Source organism: Pezoporus occidentalis, unplaced genomic scaffold (assembly GCF_034315485.1).
Source record: "Pezoporus occidentalis ecotype Australia unplaced genomic scaffold, CSIRO_AGI_Poc_V1 ctg129, whole genome shotgun sequence".
Classification (NCBI taxonomy): domain Eukaryota; kingdom Metazoa; phylum Chordata; class Aves; order Psittaciformes; family Psittacidae; genus Pezoporus; species Pezoporus occidentalis.
The window spans coordinates 3,481,308-3,496,618 of record NW_026913092.1 but is presented as its reverse complement, the minus strand read 5'-3'; the positions used below and the strand labels follow the sequence as shown (position 1 = coordinate 3,496,618).

At 36.9% G+C, this 15,311-nt stretch overlaps 1 protein-coding gene across 17 annotated transcripts in view; it reads left to right on the top strand.

Annotated features, from left to right (window-relative positions):
• The window catches only part of DMD (dystrophin), a 1,213,044-nt gene that overhangs the window by 687,798 nt on the left and 509,935 nt on the right, over positions 1-15,311 (top strand). The window lies entirely within an intron of this gene.

The window sequence follows — 15,311 nt, the reverse complement described above, 5'->3', positions numbered from 1 at the left end:
CCCGCCAAGGAGCACTATGTGTTGACAATAAAAGGCCATTTTTAATGCTCAGATCTCATACTGTGCTTAAATATCTTTCAAAGGACTGCTTTTAGAGCCATATAGATGTCTGTGCATTCAGGTTATGATTAACTTCCCATTCAAGTGTTGTAATAGCTAAGTGCATCACTAATATGTTGTTTTTAAAAATTAATTTCAGTTGTAAGGCAGCTCAGGCTTATAGCTTAAAATAACCTGTATTAGTAATGCTGTTTTTACTTTTGGGTGGTCTGCTTCATCTATTTACGTATCTATCTGTTTCAGGTTAATGGTATATTGAATGTCAGAATAACGCAAGAAAATTCTAATATTGATGCTCATAGACTGAATTTTTACTAATTTGAGGATGAAGTGGGTTTTCTGTGTTTCCAGTATTTTTGCAGTATTTTTTAATCTCAAAATCCAATATGAACTGCATAGTGTTTCCCAAGTTAATCTAGGTAGTGTTTAACAAACAAATAGCACCCCCACTCCTGTAGGTTTCTAGTAGCATGCATATTAGATAAACGTTTGTGGTAGTATACATACTTCTTAAAAGTTTCCACCTGACGATAACTCTGAAAACCCTTTTAGGAAAAAAAAAAAGTACAAAATGTTGTTGGTTTCCCCCCCCGCCCCCAACACTTTAAACATTTATTTTCTAATAAACTTTTTCTTTTGAAACATACTGTGGAATTTATGTCTTGTTAGAATTGTATGTGGTAACCCAGGCTGTTATTTCTTTCTGCTGTTCCTTAAGGAAGTATTTGACAGTCATTCCCTTGCACTTTCTGAGACTAGAGCAAGTTAAAACCTGAATTCATCTCAGATGAGTTTTACATTTTAAATAAGGTATGCCAGGTAATAACATGAAGCAGAAAATATCTATGCATGATTTTTTTTTGCATATCACTGTTAGCATAGTTCATAGAAGGTATGAAAAGAGATTATACATTTTAATATTTAAATGACTTGCGGAATTGCAGATTGATATTTTCAATGGTTTTTCATTACAGTTTCTGCCATTGAGGCAATGTGAGGGCTTTGAGAAAGATGGAGTGCTGTAATTACCAGGTGCACATGTTCATTAATCCTTCCTGGCTAGAAAAACCTCCAAGTTCTTCTCCAGTGGTATATTCATAAAGCTATAAATATCTAAATTGTGTCAGCCAAGAAGTCACACAGAATGGAGGCTCTTTTTGAGTTCAATTTCATGCACTGTTGCTTTGGTCTTGTGAGGGAGTGCTTTGCATTCCTCATGATGGATATTTGTCCTTTTCCTTATAAAAGTTCAGAAAACAAACTGTTAGGTGGTAAATTATTTAGCTTAATGTATATGCAGACAGATTATAACAAGTGTTCCTCAGGATAAAGGTATGTAAAAATAACCTTGTAAGTGAAGACACAACACAGAAAAGATGCCAAGATAATTTTAAATCTTAAACATAACATTTTAGTAAACAAATTATGAAAGCTAGAGCCTAGATTTAAGAAAAAGGATTTTAGAGGAATGCTTATAGCAATCTGCTTGCACTGTTTTCCATTAAGCTATATACTAGCAAGTTAAACAGCATGGTACTGGAATACTGCATTTTTATCCTCTGACCTTCTTTTAAGTATTATTATATAATTGTCAGTCTCTACATAGACAGAAAGATTAATATATCCATCTCTCTATATATTTATTTCCATGTGGCTATTCATACATAAGCATATAAGCATTGTGTTTAATCACAGAACATGTAAAAGTAATCTTTGTCAGATTTCATCATTCAGCTAGTTTTTTAATTGAAATTTACAATGGCATCTTTAAAATGCCTATATATAATTTCTCTGTGAGCACATATGTATGTATTTGCACCTTTCTGAAAATATTCTTCTTAGCATTTACTGAAACTGCACTGAAATGTTGATTTTACAGTCAATTCCATGTCTCCAATCTGTCAGTTGACTTGTAGGACTGTTTCAGGACCACACATCAATTTAAATTTGAAAAACACTAAAATATATATTTCATTCAGTCACAACTGCCTTAATTTTAGATTCTCTTGTAAGTTCATAATTCAGATTTCTGCCATTTGAGAAATTATGTAGCAAACTTTTGTCTCCTTGCAGGAAGCTCAGAAAACTATCAGAGATAGAGAAAATATAATACCTTGCTGACACATGAAAATAGTAACTTTTACCAAAAATAAACATGAAAGAAGACACAGAGGTTGCCTGTAGATAGTGCATTTCATTCACATTACAACTCGTCATGAATTGCTGAGGAGATTCAGTGGTTCCTTCCTGCTCTACAAAAGTAGATAAAGGTCAAGTATTTGGTTTGGTGGGTTTTTGGGGGGTTTGTTTTTTTTTGTTTGGTTGTTTTTTTCTTTGTTTTTTGTTTGTTCTTTTGTTCTTTTGTTTATTCTCCTCAATAAGGAAAAGACTATAACTGTATCTATTAATTATTTAAGATAGAATGCATATGAAAGGTGAAATGGCGAAAGGTGAAATGGCAAAATGTCTGGGCACCACTAGTGGCTCAGTAAATCTCTCCCGGCAGTGCTGTTTCTAGCCAGGCTGGGGAACTGTCCAGCAATGGAGCTGCTCACCAGGAGCGCTGAACCTCACACTGCCGTGACCCCATTGTCTAACGGTTCCAAAGGTTTGGACAAACATCAGATAACTATGTCTCAGGATTTTCTCTTCTAAGGAACTAAGAGTGAGATGGGAAATATATTACCTGGTGTGGATCACAGGCAACTGTCTTTTTAATTGTATATTTGTGGGATTTAGGGAATGGATTTAGATTACTGTCTGACAGCGTCACACTGTAGCTCTTAGGCAGGGTAGCATTTGGGCATAGTAAAGTGACATGGTTTTAGCCTAACACTCTTATCTCGTATTAAATAGCATAAATTTTGTTAAACATATTGTATTGGTTTTGTATGGCAAGATTTTGGTAGCAGACGGCTGTAGGGCTGGCTTCTGTGAGAAGCTGCCAGAAGCTTCACCTGTGTCCAACAGAGCCAATGCCAGGTGGATCCAAGACAAACCCACCACTGGCCAAGGCTGAGCCCATCAGTGACAGTGGTAGTGCCTCTGGGATAGCATAGGTAAGACAGGGGGAAAAGAAAGCCTCTGCAACAAAAGCCAAGAGAAAGGAGTGAGAATATGTGAGAGCAAAAACTCTGCAGACACATAGGTCAGTGAGGAAGGAGGGGAGGAGGTCCTCCAGGTGCCAAAGTAGAGATTCCCCTGAAGCCCATGGTGCAGCCCATGGTGAGGCAGGCTGTCCCCGTGCAGCCCATGGAGGTCCATGGTGGAACAGATATCCACCTGAAGCCCATGGAGGTCCCCATGCCAAGGCAAGGAGATGCCTGAAGGAAGCTGTGATCCGATGGGAACCCCATGCTGGAGCAGGTCCTGGCAGGACATGTGGCCCTGTGGAGAGAGGAGCTCATGCTGGAGCAGATTTGCTGGCAGTGTTTGTCTGCCATGGGAGGGATCCCATGCTAGAGCAGGGGAAGACTGTAATGAGCTCTCCCCTGAAGAGGAAGAAGCAGCAGAGAAAACATGATGAACTGACCATGACCACCATTTCCTCCCCCCCTGTACTGATGGGAGGGGAGGATGTAGAGTAAATCAGGAGTAAAGTTAAACCCAGGAAGAATGAGGGGTGGGGGGAAGGGGGTTTTATTTCTCATTACCCTACTCTGATTAAATTGGTAATAAATTAAATTACTTTTCCCCAGGTTGAGTCCATTTCACCAGTTACTATCATGGGCAAGGGATCTCCCTGTCCTTCTCTGGATTCATGAGCCTTGTACATTTTCTCTCCCCTGTCCAGCTGGGGGGGGAGTGATAAAGCATCTTTGTTGGCCATCTGGTGTCCAGCCAGGGTCAACCCATTACAGAGATGTATTATTAATATAGTTTTATATCTTGCATAATAGCATTTTTCACATTGTTGTATTGATTATTCAAAGAATATTTCTTTTTCATACCAACAGTCTCATTGTCTATCTGCTTTTTTTGTTGTTGTTGTTGTTTGTTTTGCAAGGTTTGTTTTTTTTGGTTTGGTTTGCTTTTTTAAGTATTTTAGCTTAGTAACTATTTGATTATTTGGCCACAACCTATTATTAAGCAATGTAATAATAGGTTGTGGCCAGACTAGAACCACTTTTAGGCACAACTTTTTTCAGGTTCATCAGTTCTAATGATTTTCAGAGGAAAACCAACAAATTCACACACCCCAAACTGAAATCTTCCTCCCTTCCCATGAAAGATTTAGCTAAAACTTTGTTTAAAAAAGATTGAGAAAACCCCAAATATCATTAATCAATCTATATTAGGTGGCTCTTATGAACATGAGACTCCTTATGCTATTTAGAGACACAAAACATCAACATTGTGGGCCATACTCTGACCTGAATTGTATCTTTGCTTAAATTTTCAGAGGCTGCTATATGTCATTTATAGCTGAAAAAAAAATGTTGTTAATACCGATTGGGTACCATTTCATACATATATACCATCATCTACATTTCTCATCTAAAACCCTTGTGCTATTGATTTTCACTAGTAAGAAAAGTTTGTTGTCAGTCAGTAGGAAACCGTACAACTTCTGTCTGACAAAACCAATCAATATATATGTCTTCCCTTCACTAAATTAACTAAGCTATTATGAAAGAACACAAATTCTATACTGGAACAGATGAAAGATCTAACTAGCCTAACATTCTGTACCTGATGTAAACAGTAGTACATTTCCAACAAGGAATAGAAGAGATGAGCCCGATATGGAGTGATACTTCCCAGACATATCTCCTCATCCTCTAGCAATTCAATATTTTAGTGACTGTGAGGCACTGCTTTATGTCACAGATGTTAGTGGAGTTTAAAGTCATATTGTATAGCGTTTGTTTGTTTTGTTAGCAAAAGGTCAAAAATCAGTCTCAAGGCCACTTCATCTCACTTTTTTCCTGCTTAATGTTATTTCCTTATTTTCTTTTCTGTTCCTGGTTCTGGCCGCTGGCAATGACTGGCTAGATATCTTCATAGTCTTGGTTCATCAGAAAACAGCTAAGACATTTCTGCTAACTCCAGCATACATTTAATGAAGATAAATGATCTCTTACTGAAAATACATTGAGCCTTGAACACCCTTTCTTAGTTTATTTTCTTTTTTTTTCTTCTTACCCATGTTTTTTTTTTTTTAAAAAAGTTTGATAAAACAGATGAGTGCACGTTTTTGCATTTCTATACTTACTTATGGACAACATAATGGCTGTAAAATTAGCTGGAGTTATTTATGGGTAAATAGAGGGGTTTTTTACGTGTTTTTCCATACATTATTTTTCAGCCTAGTCTTCCAAAATGCTGACTATTTACTCAAAGCTCTGTGTGAGGACAGAATGAGAAATTATATAGTGCAGAAGCAGTAAAACACATTCACATTATGTTAAGTACACCAGTAAGCATTCCATTGCAATTTCACTGATGGACATTGAGTGTGTGATGAATTTGATCAAGTTAAAGAGGTTTAATAAATGACAATCCCTCTGCAAAGTAGTGTTTTTTGGTCTATCTTCCCTATAGTCAGTAATGTAGATTTACATTGCCTCTGACAAAAGAGGGAGTTCAGGCTCAATCTCCCAGTTCTTGGATTAATGTAACCTAATCTCTAGGCTGTAACATAATAAGAGAGGTCCCTGTTTTTTAAGAGAAAATGGCAGCCATAATTACTTTTTGCAGGAAACCCAATTTTGTCGGTTTGTGTTAAGCATACTCAATTCCTGAGAATCTAATTCCTGAGAAAACTTATGGGTTAAGCCCCCATTTTTTGGCACTGTTGAGTGTGCATGCATTTTCCATGGCACTGACAGTATGAATGTGCAGGATCAGCCTATCTGCACCTCCAAATGGCAGTTATGTATATTGCCGGGTAAAATCCGAGAACTGGACTGTGCAAAGGCATATGGTAGTCATCAGACTTTTCAATTGTGTTAAAATGGTAATACATGTTACTGTGAATATGTAATTATTTTCAAATGTGGTTTTGCCAGATAAGAAGAAAATAGAACATAGATAGCATTATTTTGGATTTCTGAAACGCACTGTAGTTAGTAACATCACATAGATTGTGCTACCTCCAGTTCTTTGCCTAACAGATTTCACTTCTGTTTTGAATAATTTACTAAATCTCTGACACTGTTGGATATCCATGCCTTTTTCCTTTCAGCTTTTGGTTTTATTTCATTATTCATTTGCTGTATGTTTCTCCTTTCTCATTTGACCATCGTTAAAAGCTTTCCATACAATAGAAATCACAGGAATTTGCCTATTGTCTTAACAAAATTCAGCCAAGAGGTCAAGGCCTTTTGCAGCCTTTGTTGCAGTAGAAGTTGTGGTAATAGCGTAGTACAGTGTACCTTGGTCTGGTTTATAGTAGCAATGTAGCCACCATAGTACACATCCCAGTGTGGACTGTTAAACAATCAAGAAAGCTTTTACCAGTGGTTCATGCCAATTGCGTTATAGACAGTCTTGAAGTCAGCTGGTAATTCTGACTGGTTTTATGGATGTTCATGACCACCAGCCTGATGAAGCTTTAAATCAGCTAACTACTGTACCTGCTCTGGTTTCACAAAAGCAGTTTCCGTTGCCTGCTCTCTGACAATCAGTATTGTTGCAAGGAGCCAAGAGGAAACTTCTGCTAAATTTGTATGCCCAACTCAGAATAGAAGCAGAAGTTTTTTTTCTGCTCTCCTTTCTTAATTTTAGAAAGTGAAGTTTAGAAAACATTGTGCTCTTTGCCTCATCTTGCCCTGGCCTTTCTCCTCACCTGCCTTAAATAGAAAATGGATATAAGTGGAAGGAACTACCATCTGAAAGCCTCATGCCTTTCTGTCCATCATATATAGCTTTTTCGTGCTTCTGAAAATGAAGATGGACACAAACACACACAAATCCTGTAGATGTTGAACCAGCCATAAATTTCATTAGAAGTCCTTAAACAACTGTATCTGAGCTTTTAGTGTCCTTGACACTGCCTACAGAACTATAGATATTCTGTTTGGAGACCATATAGTCTTGACTTTCTCTCCAGTGGAATGGAATAAGATAAAAACTGTGCCAGAAATTCCATATGCAGAGTAATTTTACCTTATTTCCTTATTTACCTTACCTTATTTAGACTTTGTATCATATGGTAGCTGTTTTTAACAGAAATTATTCTCCAAACCTTAGCAGCAAGAGGATCAGACTATATTTTTAAAAATTTTCTCTGGAATTTTAGACAAAAGGCCAAGATGAGTGATGTGTTAATACCTATAATACCATTTATGATCACAATCAGCCTGCAGCTAAGTTGTGGTTGATTATTTAAATTAGATGGAAATTTTAGTTCACAGACACAGATTGCGTTGGATGTTGGCACTGTGATGAAAGAAGCAAGGTGGGAAAAGACAGGAAGCAGATCTGAGGTCCATTGAGATGTTTCTCTTTGCCTGGGGCATCATTCTTGACAGTTACAGGGCAGATACGAAGCTGAAGTAGCAGATACATGCTTTCCATTGTGCTGTCTCCTTCTACAATACATGGTAAACTGCAAGCTGCCTTTTATTGTGTTTACTTTATGGAAATTAAAAGATCTTGGGTTTGTCTTTTTTTTGATGATACAAAAGAAATATGGAGGACTCAAAATTTAACATGAATTGAAAAAGTTTGAAGTTTACCAGATTTATCAGACATTCTTATGCCAAAGGATGTTTATAGATAGAACTTTTAAATGTATATTTTATAGCTTTAACATCAGTGAAATCTTATCAGTTCCTCCTTCTTTCATGTTTTAAAGATTTCTAACAAGCATAATCCTTACAGACAAAAAATCACTAATCTTTTTGAAAATCTGTGAATATGTTTTTTTTTTAATTAAATTGTAAATTAGAATACTTGATTCCACTGATTTTTATTTTTCTTTCTTGAGTGTATCGTTAAATGTTCAAACTGTGAGAACCATGGAGAAATTCACCTAATGGTCATACAAACTCTTCACTGTATTTTGAGATGTTTTGTTCACACAAGAACCTTACAGTGAATGAGCAAAGCTGCTGAATCTTAGCAGTAGCATGCTCGGTTGAACTTAAACCACCTCTGCTTTCTAGTTTCATGAGAACCAATGGGTTTGATGCCAAGGATTTTAACTGAGACTAAATATAGCATCAGTTAGAGGGCATATTTAGTAACATTACAGTGAGCTTCAAATGTTACCATCATTCATAAAATTTTATATGTGTCTAGCCTATTATGAGTTGCAAATTCTGGCAGTGCTGTTCTTAATATTCATGACAACAAATCCTAACATCAGCAATTTTTTAACGACCCAGTTTTAATAAAAAGAGAATACTAGAATTAGTATTAATGTGTATATCGCTTAACCCCTTTATTATTGCGACATTTCATGCAGTGCAGCCTTAACAAGTTTTCCCTTGCCTCCTGCTTCTGTGTGTACTGTATCATATATAGCATTATGTTTTAATAGTGAAAGAATGTCAGAAGCAAAAGTTGGTTCATACAAAACACGTTTTTTGTCTTTATGGTTTGATCATTACAGAAATGCAGTTAAATATGCCTCCATAGTATGCAATGGGCAGCCTACTGGCCACTTCATTTTTTCCTTTTGAAAAAGATGATGTTCAGTTTACTTTCCTGGTTCCTTGCTGTAGTGTAGAAATAAGCTGTCACAGATAGTACACGTGACACTGTAAATAATCTTTTTATAAACACAAAATTCTATCTTTAATAGGAATTAATTCCTAGATGATAGTTTTTGATCTCTCAGGAGCAGATACTTTAAGATTTTAATGAGATTTATCATTCAAGACTCCAAATTAAATATATATATCAGTCTTGTTCATATGCTTTCAGAGCATATAGTTTGTAAAAAAAAAAGGTATATTTCAAAATTTTCTAGACATCTAATTGATTTTATTTTGTCAAGCAAAAGGCCTAAAATACTAATCTCATGACTTGATTGATTAAATAGTTAATTTGATTTTCCTGTCTTATGCACCTTCAAGGTTAGAAAATTGTAATTAGTGTTAAGTGCTTTGCTTTAGTGTTTTATACCTTTTGATGTTGCAAAAGACAAAAAAACTTCCCTGATCAGCAAAATGAAGCCTAGAATTTCTTCACATATTTAGACCATAGAAGGAATCAAATCCCTTGTTTCTTGATCCTGTGTTCACTGTATCTTTTTTTCCACTGAATATCACGCAGATACTTAAAATTACTGATCTTGTCAGAGTACCCAGCCACTGTTGGCAGAGACCTTTCTCTTGCTTCCTGATTTATTTTCTTACACATACGATGAAAACTAATAATTAGGGAAACTTAGATACAGTAGCTTTTATTTGATCCAGTTCTACGATGTTACCTTAGTATATCATCATTAGACATTTAAATGAAATGTGAATTATTCCATGCCCTGTGCAAGCAAGCTAAACATTCTCCTGACTATTTTAAAGCACTTCAGTTGAATTTAAATATGTATATGAGCAGGAGTGAGTGAGTGGTGTGACTCACAAAGAAGCAAAAGATACTACTTCTTAAAAATGTACATATTTGGAGAAACAGATCACAGCAAAGTCAGTTTTAAGGAAGTCTGTGGATGATAGAGTGGGCCTAGAAGGAAATGCAAGATTCACTATAGCCTATAAGGAAAATCTGTGACAAGAAATAATATTAAAAGAGCGATCTGAAACTCCAGGATGCTGAGGTCAGAGTGGCATCACATTGGAGGAAAAGATGTGGAGGGCTGTGTAGTGTTCTGCCCTCCAAGTAGTTGGTCAGCAGTGAATCAAGGATTGGTCTTCTGAGAGTGCTGACCCTGAGGATGGCTTAGATGAAAGTGGTCCTGTATTTCATCTTGGAAAGACAAAGTCTTATTACTGTGGAACTAAAAAGATATTCAGCAGATCAATAAGGCAATATATCCCTTTTCTGAGCTGACTTGTGCCACCTTGGTCCTTCCAAGAGATGTAACACTCTTCTCTAAAGTTGCTTTATAGCTGTGGGTTGTGTAATGTGGAAAATACGATGTGAATAGGAATAGCTTCATAGTCCTTTACCTTCCAGAGACTATTTTGCTCTTGTTTAAACTATATGTGTAAATAGCCACTAAATAAAGCATGGTTAGTTTCATACTAACTCAGGGCACACTGATCTTTGAAACAGAACATTTGTACTTCATTTAAAATTGTTTACTATTTCTACACAAGACAGCTATGCAGGCTGTGAAGGGATTCTTGATGAGGACACAGTGAGGCCCATGTTACATTTTGAGAATATTGCTGAACTTTTTGACTGTAAACTCTACCCATCAAGAATATAAACAGGATTGTGCTGCAGCTGCAGATTGCATCTGGCCTGCATAAGCATATTTAGACATATTGTGCATGATTTGCATGTTTTTATTTGAAACCTCTATCACTCATTATGCAGCATTTTCCTGTAATACTGGGCTGCAGCCAGGCAAAGAGAATGAGGAAGCTGTGGAGAGGCAATCAGATATTTAAAGAGTTGGGGCACAGGAATCCCCGTCTAGAAGATTTTGATAAGCTGGATACAATTTTGTACAATTGGAAAATTTAGAATATGTAAAAGACATATCTGTTTAGCACGAAGACTGTAAGGGAATGTAAGTGTGCACTATTCATCCCTCAGAGGTACTTACATGCCTTCTTTTTGCTTCCACTCTCAAGGAAGATGAATCTACAAAAGAGAACTGAGGTGGGAAAACAAAAAGGAGGAAGAACAGGTAAAAGAATGTGCATGGTGAAGCAAGTAGGATAGAATTCTTAATTGTCAATGTGGTAAGAGGAGGAAGGATGGAAAATAGACATCAGTGAAATAAAGATTTTGGATTGTGTTTAGTGGTGTAAAATGGAGGCAGAAGGGAAAGAAACACATAGTCCAAAAAAGAAGAGGAAAACTTAGGTTTTTGATGTCCACTGTCTCAGAAGGGAGAAAGGAAGGAGGCAACATAGTAAACCAAGAGAAGGTAGGTATCTGCCTGTGAAGGAAGGGCAAAGTTAGTTTTGTATATGGGGAAGGTATTCCTGGAAAGAGGTAATCTGAAAGTGTATTGGGAGTTAAAGCTGGAAAGGAGAGATACATGGGTGTTTTGGCAAAATGCTAGAGCCAAATATTTGGTAATACACAGGACTGTTAGGGGATTGAGAAGATAGGATTTCTCAAGCCCTACTGTATCCAGCAGCCTAGAGAAAGTCAGCTGCTGTGGAGCTTACATCTGTCTAGCAAAAGTATATCAAGAATCTTGCAATATTTTGCTTATGCATCTCTCACCCAGAAGTTATTGTTAACTATTATTTGAATGACTCTGCCTAAGTTGCTGCTAATGGCACCCATCTCAGTTATTAGTAAATTAAATCCTTCCTTTAAAAGCTTGAATAAAGCTGTTGTACCATTATGGTTACTCAGTCTCTCAAGTCATTTTAATTCAAGCTACTGCTGTATTTATGCTCCAGTTTACAAGAGTTGGGATTAGCTTTTCTTTTTCCTTACCCTTTGTGGCTTTCTCCAGCTGGAAGACTAAACCTATTAGCTCTGGTGCACCAAGAATGCATCCACTATTAACATCTTTCTGTTTTCTTCTCTCCCGCATCTAATAGGACCTTCAGTCTCCCAGCTCCTTGTAGTGAAACTATCCCCATCTTTTCCTTTTCCCCACCTGTTTCTTTGAAGTGAACATAACAAAAGACATCAAACAGCCTCCAGTCTTTAAAGTGAAGTGTATTAGAGCATGAACTAATAAACTAGAATAAAGTAGCTATTAAGATATAGAAAATTCATATCTGCTGGGACAGATGAAACGAGTATCTAAACAAAAAAAATTACTCTTTGGTTACTGTGTGGTGGTGTGGTGGTCTTTTTCTGCATCCTTCCCTATGAGTACCTTACTTTCAGTGTCTTCTCAGCTGAATTATCCCTCAGCTAAAACATTCCTCTGTGTTCTTAGGTAGCTTTCCTTGCCTCTGTCATTTTCAGGCTAAAAAGAAACCTGATCACTGTTGATAGCACATCCCTACTCTACTCAAAGGCTTGTAGTTTACTTGCTTTTGGCCCATTTCAGTATTGTCTGTCTCTACCTGCCCTACTCTGTGCCCTGAAGCTTCACTCCACAGAGCACTCAGGTTCTCCACAAAGGGAGCAGTCTGCTTTTCCTCCAGGGAGTGGATACACAGTACTGTAACCAGCACCATGCAGGAAGACTCCTTCCCTGCTACCCAGCTTCTCTTGCATTTTAAGGAAGTCTAGTACATAGTATATGCACAATAAGCTTTATACTAGCAAACACTGCTACCATCTGTTATATACATCCTTATACAAGATAATGCTGCTTTTTATTAATATGATATAATGATGGAATACAGAAGCTGATGAAGTAAAGGGTTTGAACTGTTTTTAACAATAAATTGGGGCTCTTTATACAAGGTGCTTAAAGGCTATCAATGTGTGAATAATGGAAATTTGGAAAAAAAATTATAGGAGGAGGAAAATGTGGAATAAAGGACGTGGAGGAAAATGTGGAATAAAGAACATAGAGAAAATATTTCACATCAAGATTTGAGAGGAAGAGTATTCTAGCTACAGAGCTTTCCTAAGATTATGAAAAATGACATAGAGGACAGAGAAGAGTCCTTTCTGACTGGTCAGAGTAAGAAAAATAATTTAGGTAAGGATTTGGTGTTTTCAAGATTGAAGAAAAGATGATATCCAGATAAAATTAAACAAAATCAGCAAAAGAAACATACAATTGTATTGCTTCAAAGTAGACTTAAGTTTTGAAGGAAGACATAGTCTGAGAAGATAACTGTATAAAAGATTAAAGGGATTTAAGATGTTACCTATAACTCCTTTATCAGATCACATGGATTTTGAAGGTTACCAGCATCTCAGGAGAGCTACGCCAGCAGATAAATTACAATACACATTTTTGTTAGAACTTATTTATAGCACATTCAGTTTTTGAGGCTCTAGTGACACCGGCAACTTTCCAGCTGAGTTCACCCTCAAGATGAGCTTTTAACTGTTCTGATACTTGTTTTCCAAATGTGGAGCAAATAAAAAAAAACCATGTCTTTCTTGAAAGTAGCCTGTACTCTGCCTGCAGGAGCAAAAACCCCAGAGAATACCTTTTTCTAGCTTTCCCCAGGAGGGACTCTATACCACTTACCTTATTAATAACTTATGACAGATAAAAATGTGTATCACTTTAACTCTGTATTGGTGCTACACCCTCTCAGACAGCGAACTCCAATATAAAAATACCTTCCTGAATCCTACTGGGGGCACTGCTGGTTCTCTCTGTTTCTGTTGGAAAAAAATCACACCTTACTCCACACAGTAGAAGTGCACTCCATAGGAAGCAGAAAGCACTGAATATACCTTAATGCTGGCATTTGAAGTAATAGAAGTCTGTGCCTCTTAGGCTCTTCCAGATCAGTGCTAAATCTCAACTAGTAATACAAATTCACAGTCATAACTGTATTGCTTTAATGAATATTATGAATTTCTCAAATTCATCACAGCCACAGGAGGGAAAACAGCCTTTGGCAGTGGGTATTCAACCTGTAGAGAATCCATAGGTGGAATAGCAACAGTTTATCTCCTTTTGAGAAATCCATTCCTTATGCTATTCTTGAAAGAAAAGCCCCCCCAAAAGCTATTCATGTGCTTCCCTTCTCACAGGTCCCAGCTGGAGGCTGTGCCTTGGTGAGCTTCCTCTTAACATGCCCAAGTCAGGCATCTTTCTTGGGCAGGTGACAAGCATTGAACCTTTTGCTTGATGCAGCCTCTCAGCTGAGATCAGCTCCAGCCATAGCACTCTGCTCCTTTTCCAGCATGAAGTCAGACAGATTAGTTTAAACCTTTGAAATTACCTATTTGCTTTGCAATGTACATCAGAGAAGAGGAATGCTCATTTAGTCAGGCACTGATCTCAGTGGGGAAACAGGAGTTTGTTATTCCTCCTGAATGCAAAAGTGCATTTAGTCTACCTTGAGAAATGTGGAGTGCTGTAACACCACAGTCACTTCAGACAGCCAGAAATGTGGGCTGCTACTGAGAGTGGCAGTCCCGCCCCTTCCCTTGTGCTGGAAGTACTCTTCTACTGCTGTATGCTGAGTAGAGTTAGCAAACTGGAATTAATTTCCCAGCTGAAAATTAGTCTTTATTAAATCTGTCTGAAAACTAACCAGAAGTGTTTTGATCCGTATGGTTGTAGGAATATTAGTACTGGCACAAGGAAGAGGGGTTAAAGATGCCTTGCGATAGCTTGGGCTGCATTCCTAGGACAGTGTATTCCCCAAGAGGTGTGGACATTTTCAGAAATCTGGAGAAACGGCCTCAAATACCATGTGTACTAGTCTTCTCAATTCAGTGTAAGTAGGTGCAGTCTTAGGGCAGGTTTTTCTGTGAAAGGCCAATATGCTTGTGAGACCTCCTGAGTATGAATATTGTGTATGAAAGGAAAAATTGACTAGTTTAAGGTACCATCAATCTGAAGTGGTTCTTCCCCTCTTCTGTTGTTTTATTAGCAACATCCATCACTATATTCTCTGAATAAATAAAGTAATTTAATAGTGTCTATTGAAAAGCAGAATAGAATATTACTTTAGTAAAAAAAATCTCAAGATTTTTAAACTAAGAATGCTCTTTTTCTTGAGGTAATACTCAACAGTAGAGTAGGTAATAATAATACACATACACTATAATATAATACTTCATGCAGCAGGTTAAAATAAAAATTCTGTTACTATTTCTCTGAGTTCTCTAATGTACCTTCTGGACTATGAAACAAAAAAATCCCCAGAGGTGCTGAAGGTAGGAAAAATAATATACATAATCAATATCTTAATTTCAGGTCACAAGAGTATATTTCCAGTGCACTGCTAAAACATTGTATACCCTCTTTGTACTTTTAAAACTAAAATACCAAGATCTTCATACAGGAGTGAAACAACTGTTAATATTAATTAACAGTAACAGGAAAAGAGCATTAATAATAAATAGATAACAAACATGCTTTAACTTAAGGCATTTGATGGCTAAAATTTGTTCTCACTCTTTTATGCTGGTGGGCTTTTTTTCCTGATATACCCAATCTTAGGAATGAAGTTCTGGTATTTATAAGGTAGACCAGTGGAAACCACAATGAACCTAAGCATATGAAATTGTTTGCTATGAGATTAAGGGTAAATTCTGAACTCTGTAGGGATCTG